The following is a 6,000-nucleotide window of genomic DNA, read 5'->3' on the forward strand; positions in this document are numbered from 1 at the left end:
TTTGCAAGCCTACTGCTTTCTCTGCACGTGATCTCCCGCCAGCAGATCGGCATTTTCTTAGATTTGTCTGTGATTTAAAAATATCTCCACAGTCTCTGTATGTTGGCTCCTTGGAACAGTTACCAACCTGAGGAGCAAATGAGGGTCCTGCTTTCCTAAGTAACTGGGCAAACAGCAAACCAGGAGGGCAGACCTGGCTCCCAAAGGCCATCAGTCAGTGCCCGCTGCAGTTGGCTTATGTGTGAAACTCTGTGTGTAAGCGATTCCTAGGGACATGCAGGTGGGTTTGCTCCATGTTCCTTGCTGCATTAAATAATGAAGGACTTCATCTGACCTACAGTTTAGACTCCTGTGTCATGCCTGATGACAGTGACTTGGTTTGCAGAACACTTTTGTTTGGTGCAGTGTGATGACAGAGTATTTAGTTCTGGACCAGGTAGCACAGCTGCATCCGTATGTGCCCGCCAGCAGCAAGCCAAGCCAGTGCTCCCACTGCCAGAGCTCTGGATGCTCACTCAAGTGACACACAAGAGCCCATACACAATAGATTTTTCATTTCAACAACGTGCAGGCACTTATATTTTAATGGCACAAAATTAATTTGAAAGGGTTTTTTCCAGTATCCACACTCCCCATGACAGCTCTGACTTCTCTATAACACATAAAATATCCTCTACCTGCGAAGAACCAGGCAGGAAGGCTGCATTTCTACCTCCCAAGGTCCCATGGCTTGTGTTGTGTGGCATACTCTGCCCTATTCAAAAGAAAACCAGCAGCAGCTCTCAGGAAAGGCTGAGAGAACAGCTTGGCAGCTTTGTGCTGAGCCCTGGCGCTCACAAAGCCGCGGTCACACAGCCAGACCTCTCCTCTGGGAACAACACTTGCCTCTGCACAGTCTCCTCCCTGTGAAATTTGTATTTCCAGCATTTCCTTGTTCCCTGAGCACACCTGTTCACCGGGAGGAATGTCTGGTTGCACTCCTTGAAATGAAATGCTCCGAGCAGTGGGTGATGTTGGGTGCAGGTTTGTGAATGCTGGCTCCTGCTGTGCTCTTTGGACACAGGTGCCAAAACAGATGGAGAAGGGCTGCTCACACCGGGCAGGGGAAAGAGCAGCCATGTATCCTGACAATCACAGCCCTGGCTGCTGAGGAAGACAAGAGCTATCCCCATTTTTCATGTAGCTTCTTCACCACCACCTCATCTTGCTTTCTCACAGCTCCTCTCTAGCGTGAAGTCACAGAGGAGAGGTGAGAAATAAGCACCCAGTGCTGGTGGATCCTCAGTGCTTCTCTCCTTCATGCACATGGCCTGAAGTTTCCCATGGCAGCTCCTGGTGACCACAGCCAGGAGAATCCCTGTGTCCCAAGGACAACAGAAAGCACAACACAGAATCACAGAACGGTCTGGGTTGGAAGGGACCTTAAAGACCATTCCACTCCCCTGCCATGGGCAGGGACACCTTCCACAAGAACAGGTTGTTCAGAGCTCCATCCAACCTGGCCTTGAACACTTCCAGGGATGGGACATCCACAGCTTCTGACAACCTGTGCCAGGGCCTCGCCACCCTCACAGTAAAGAACTTCTTCCTAATATCTAATCTAAAGCGACCCTCTGTCAGTTCAAAGCCATTCCCCCTAGTCCTATCACTCCATACCCTTGTAAAAAGTCTCTCTCCAGCCTTTTTGTAGCCCCTTTAGGCACTGGAAGGCCGACCCCTCATCACACTGTCAGGGCTGAAGTGCCCAGCTGATACAGTCCCAAAGCCAACTGATCTATCATTAGAGAACACTCTCACTAATGTGGGGGAAAAAAACCCCTAAGATTGTTTTAAACCCTCCTGGCAGAAAACAACCTTTCCCAAAAGAGTGGTTTTGACAGAGGTGAATGTTCTCTGGATCTCTCTCCCGCCTGCATCCCACCCTCTGTGGCACCCCTTCCTGCTGCCACCTCTGGATTCCAGGGAGAGGAGGAGCAACCCGTCCCTCTCTGCACAGAGGCACTGAGGGATGTTGTGCCAGAGAATGACAGTGAGGAATCACTCAATCTTTGCCAGTTTGTGTTGAGAGAAGGGTTGGCCACAGCTCTTCTCAGCCATGTCCCCAGTGCTCAGGGTTCTACTGCGAATTTCAGAGGGCAGATCATGTTTTCCTCCAAAACCCATTGTATGAGCTGCTCCCGCTTTTCCTCTCACTCACATTTTTTCCTCTAGTCTCAGTGTGATTTGGAGGTACTTTAACAGCTCGGAAACAGAAAGCCAGCGAAAAACTTCCCCAAATCCAGGGTTATTTTTGAGTAATTCCACCACTTTGTGGGCAGTCTCCGAGCTGACACATGCCTGCTAACAGCACTGGAGATCCTGCTCCAAGGGCTGGAGACCAGCTTTGAATCTTTCCATTCATGATAACTTTAAGAGCTTCACTCTGCAGCTGCCACATCTCTTGCAAGCACAAACCCTGACATTCAGCATTTAGCACTGCTTTATTTACGGGAGGGTTGTTGGGTTGTTCTTGCTCTTCCCCATCTCCCTCACTTAGTAATTCCTCGGTGATTTTATGTCCAGTTTTACCTCCTGCAAACCCTGGTGTCCCTGTCGTATTTGCCCTGCCACTGGTGCTGCTGTCAGTGCCAAATATTTCAAACTGTCAGGACATCACTGCACCGAAATTCCTCGAAGCCACTGGTAGCCTGAAGGTGAGGCATTTAACCCTCCTGCATTGGGGTTAACGACTCTGATGGCCCCTGCTTTAGCTTATTAGTGGTGGCCAGTCCCTGCTGGTGGCAGCGTGGGGACAGCTTTCCCAGGGGCCATCCCGGAGCAGCTCCACCTTCCAGCTCCTGGCTGAGAACAGGAGCTGCCATAACTTGCCTCACTCCAGATCCCTTAGGATTTTCCTGAAAATGTGATCTGTGTTGCATTTTTTCATACTTCTCAGCTCGTCCCTAGTAGGAGAAGGGGTGGGGTCAGGTCTGTTTTTAGCGTATTTTTCCTTTGGTTTTAAAGTTTATTTAAACTGACTCACATTTAATTGTCCTAAGGTAAACAGATGAATCACCCAGGGGGGGATACACCTCCAAAGGTCAGGGTTTAAAGCAAGTTTTTTTACTTTCTTTCTTTTCCTTGGGCTTAAAAAAGGAAAACTGAGTTGGTTGGAAAATAAAACTATTTTATTTGGGAGTTTCGCAGACAGTGACTCAGATTTTTTAGTTTCCTGAACTTTTTACTTTTATATAAGTAAGACTCTTGATAAACAGGTATTGGGCCCACACCTGTCATGGAAAGAGCAGCAGGAGTTCAGCACAGTGTGGTAACAGAAGCCCTCTTGTTCTGCCACTGGAATTAGCTGGTTGGCTACAGGGAGATTCTTGATAAGTCCTAATTTGAGCCCTTCAGACCCAATGTGCTTCAGGGCCCCTTTTTTTTCCTCCCCTTTTGGAAAGATCATAATCACTCAATGAGAAAATACTATTAAAAAAAAAAAGGCAGCAGTAGAAGAAAGGAGCCACAAGTTGAATTTTGCTTCTGGCAAATGTGGTCCCTTGAAATCCCTCGACAACTCGCTACTTGGATATTCCTCTCCTGTTAAACCCCATTCCCAGTAAAGGGCTGCTATTCCTACGTCTGTGTGGGATGTGACCCCAGCTCTGTGTTGATATGCTGGCTGTGGAACTGCTACCTGGAGCGAGGTGAGGTTGTCAGAAAACAGGCTGTACGTTTGTATTTCCCGACATTTCCACTTGGATCTGGTTTTTGGGCTCGGAGCTATCCCAGGTGGTGCTAACAGCACCCACATCCCTGCAAGAAACACCTTGCTCAGGTGAGTTTTGTTGCTGATCCCTTCTCTCCTGCCAGTGAGAGAGAGAAAAAGACACCAGCGAAGGGCCGTAGAGACAAGGCTGCAGAAATCATGTCACAGGAAGAGCAATGGAGAAAAGAGAGATTTGCTGTAAGTACAGACAGATTTCAGCTCCTGCCTCATCATATCTCCTCTCTCCCCAAGCCAGGCAGCACTAGGACCATCACATAATCTGGTCAGAGATTTATAAGCAGAAGGGAAAAACTGAGGATTTCTGAGCCCCCACCTGGCCCCAGGGTGAGTGACAAGACTCTCTGGCTGTGCTCTCTAGATGGTGAGTCCATCATTCCCTGCTGGCCTGGGAGACATCTGCTTCCCTCTTGTTCTCCATCAACAGAGAGGTCCCCCAAGTTCCTCCCGTTTTGGGAGCTGAGGTGATTCATTCTGCCAGCACTGGATACAGCACTGGATACAGGGTTTTCCCACAAGTTCCTGATTTGCAAGAGCTTTGCACTTCCCTTTCTGTATAATATGGAGGGCAATGACACTTCCACTGAGATCCCCCTGAGATACTCAATCACCATGGTCATGCTTTGATTAGATGCATTTCTCCATGCAAAAGTGTAAGGAAATAGTCATTTTCCCGCTGCATTTCTCCTGATGTCTTTGAGGGTTCTGAAATTGGAAACAAGAGGACAAAAATTCCACATCTCTAAATCATCCAAAATATTTGCTCGGGTGGAAAGACACTCATCAGAAGTTTGCATAACCAACAATGCATTTCACTATTTTTTTTTCTTTTTAATTACCACCTTTTCTTTAGCTTGGGAGGAATAATTAAATGTGAACTGAGAGCTGAGATATTGTGAAAAATAAGCATATATGACAACAGTAATTTAAAAGGCAACTCCTGCTACATCATGGTGACATTCCATGAATGCCAGACAAAAAAAATTCATTCCTGCTTTTCACTGCCATTGGATTGCAGTGTAAGCCAATGGATAATATTCCAGCACTTTGTGTTCACATGTGTGTTAGCAAAAGTTTTCCCCAACTTGACTTAAACGTGATACAGTGAATTTGAAGGCCACCCAACTCAATCAATATTTGTCTGCTGAGTCTCTAAAATAATCCCTGTTGGAGGCAGGAGATTGGACCTTTGGGTGTGGTCCAGTATGACCATCCTTGTGCTCTTTTGTCCCTCTGTGCTCACCCTGAATTCCTGGAGCAATCTCATCCCAGAAAAAGATGATTTTTAAAATTAAATTTATAAATGCAGAGATTAGGAATTCAGTTTAGGGGAGCTAGGTTTGAAAATATGGTCTCCAAATCCTCGGGGATTCATTTATCCCCAGACTCTGCCTCAGGTTTGAGCAGCCCCAGGTGCCTACAGTGAGAGGTGGAAAGTCACAGCCATAGTTGCTTGGAATGCTCTGCAGAGGTAAAGAGTATTTAGAACTGAGTCCATAAACCTCACTCTGACTGTACATGAAGCCCAGTTGCTGCTTCCCTGGGAAAAAAACCCAGCCATTCCCATATTTCATCCCCATGCCCTTCTGGGTTGCTCAAAGCAACCCCCAAAGCCGCCACATCTCGCACCTGGAAAGAAACTCGTGGTTCCAGACCCACTAAACATCCCCCACAAAATCTGCTCCTGTTTGGTTTGCCCTTGTTTGCTGTCCTAAACCATTTTAACCAGAACTGTGGGAGGCCCTCTTGGTTTTCCCTTCCTCCCACAGAAAGCCTTGCTCTTTGCAGAGACACCTTCTCCCTGTCATGGTGCCATTCCCTGCCTCCGGAGGAAGCGAAAACCTATGGCCGAGCTCTGGCAACATTGTGGAAACCAAAGGGATTTGATTTCCCTCGGGAACATGGGGTCTGTCTGTATTTACACTGAAGTTACTGGAGCCTCCATAGGCTTTCCCCTCATGCCCTCTCCCTCTTGCTCTCCCTCTTTCCTTGGGATGTATCCTTGGGAACACCGAACTGCTCTGTGTGTTTCTTTAGTTCTGCCTCTATTAGCAGCTTCCGTGTGCCCTTCCAGCGCCGAGCACGGAGCCCTGGCAGGGAGGAGATCAAACAAACACAGCTGCTGCCGTGTCCCTCCCGCCGGGAACAGCTCCCCACTCGCCCGCGCCCGGAGCCCAGGGCGGCCGGGGCGCAGGTGGAAGCGGGTGGCTTTGAGGTCGAGGTGTAAATACCCG

The sequence above is a fragment of the Pseudopipra pipra genome, chromosome 3 (genome assembly GCF_036250125.1).
Source record: "Pseudopipra pipra isolate bDixPip1 chromosome 3, bDixPip1.hap1, whole genome shotgun sequence".
NCBI lineage: Eukaryota > Metazoa > Chordata > Aves > Passeriformes > Pipridae > Pseudopipra > Pseudopipra pipra.